Source organism: Arachis duranensis, chromosome 8, assembly GCF_000817695.3.
Source record: "Arachis duranensis cultivar V14167 chromosome 8, aradu.V14167.gnm2.J7QH, whole genome shotgun sequence".
Classification (NCBI taxonomy): domain Eukaryota; kingdom Viridiplantae; phylum Streptophyta; class Magnoliopsida; order Fabales; family Fabaceae; genus Arachis; species Arachis duranensis.
Window position 1 is genome coordinate 6,550,187 of NC_029779.3, and position 2,008 is coordinate 6,552,194.

Below are 2,008 nucleotides of genomic sequence, written 5' to 3' on the forward strand. Positions count from 1 at the left end.
TATACTAAAATTTTATTTTTTTCTAACTAATTAAAGTGAGGTGTCAATTTTTCATAAATTCATTTTTCTTTTAAAATGAAAGCACTATTCTCTCTTCGAAATTTATTTTAGAAAAATATATTTATTATATTTATATTACAATTAACATTTAATGAATAATGCATGATTATACTAATTCAGAAAAATATATTTATTATAATTATATAAAATTAATATTTAATGCATTATCAACTAATGAAAACGAGGTGTCAATTCTTCATGAATTTATTTTCTCTCCAAAATGAAAGTACTATTCTCTTTTCTAAATTTATTTTAGAAAAATTAAAATTTCATGCTAAATATAGGTGGCAAGTTAAAAAAAATAAGCAAGTTAATAGAATCAAATCATATTTCTATAACATATATAAGAATGTATATTTTTATTATATAAAAATTAAATTTCTACATTTTATGATGGGCGTGGCATATTTCTTAGCGTGTTTCTTAATTTATTTTTATAACTCATTGAATACAATTTATTACAGTAAATTAATTATATCAACTAATTGATTTGATTAGGTATTTAAAAATAACACGATTTATTATAATTTATATCAATCAAATAATTATAATTTATTATATCAATTATTTTAATTCATTAATTTATAAGGTACATAATAACATACATGATTTGTTACTTATACTGATTAAATATAATAAATATATATTAATTTAGTTAAAAAAATCATTGTGTTCTATGTTTCCCTATTTATTTTTTTAATTCATTAAATCCAATCAATTATAATAAATTAATTATATCAACAAATTAATTCAATCATTTTTAATTTATTTTTTGAATTCAATAAATCAAATAAAATTAATTATACTAATTATTTGTATTGACTAATGGATTTGATTAATTCTTAAAATATTTTTATTTAATTTATTTATTGATTAATTCTTACAAATATTTTTGTTTAACTTATTTTATTTATTTAAATATAACTAATTAGTTATTTAATTTTATTAGGATAAATATCAAATTCTATTTCTAATATAAAAATACAAAATTTTATTCCTTCCATTTTTATTTTACCACTATAAAAGATTATATATGTTAGAAGAAAATATTATTCATTTACCAATTACTCTTTCATTGGGTAGCTTTTACAACAATTTTTTTTCTTCCTATGAGGAATCGTCACAAGAAGGCAACTATCATTGACACAAATTAGCACACACTCTTCAACTCCCGTGCTCATTATTCAGAGCAATATATGATATGTTATCTATTAAGCATTTATAGACCATGGTGTTATCATGTATGCATAAATAAAAAAAAATCCGTAATTAAGCTTAAGTCATTTACTTATTTGTGTGGTATATTGTAGTGTGAAAGTACTTTTAATTTGTGTTGTGCAATGATATTATTGTTTAATTTAAGCTTTTGTTTTAGAATTGTGTTATGATTTTATCTCATCATTTTCTCTTAAATATTAAGTTGATGTATTTTTATTTATTATTATTGAAGTGGATGCGATATAAAATTTGTAAAAAGAAAAAAAACTCACATTCAATTTATTTATTTTATTGTAGTCTTCTATTCTTCTATTTTTTATTCATTTTATTTTCTTTTTAAATATCATATTATAATTTATACCAATTAATTAATTATAATTTATTATATCGGTTAGTTTAATTCATTAATTTATAATATACATGATAAAATAGATCATCTGTTACTTATACGTTTATTTCTCTAAAATCTAAATCTGAATAATTATATTTTTCAATTTTTGTTATGAACAAAATATTATTAATAATGAATAATAATTAACCACTCATACTTTTAATCAAAGTGTTTGGATGATTTTTATATTTATTAATATTAATTATTGATTATTTTTTCATAAATAAATTATATTATAATTTGATGTTATTTCATAATTGATTAATGTTCATGAAACTATGTTACTCTAAATTTTATATTTTATAAATATTTTATTTAAATATAATTTTTTACCATACA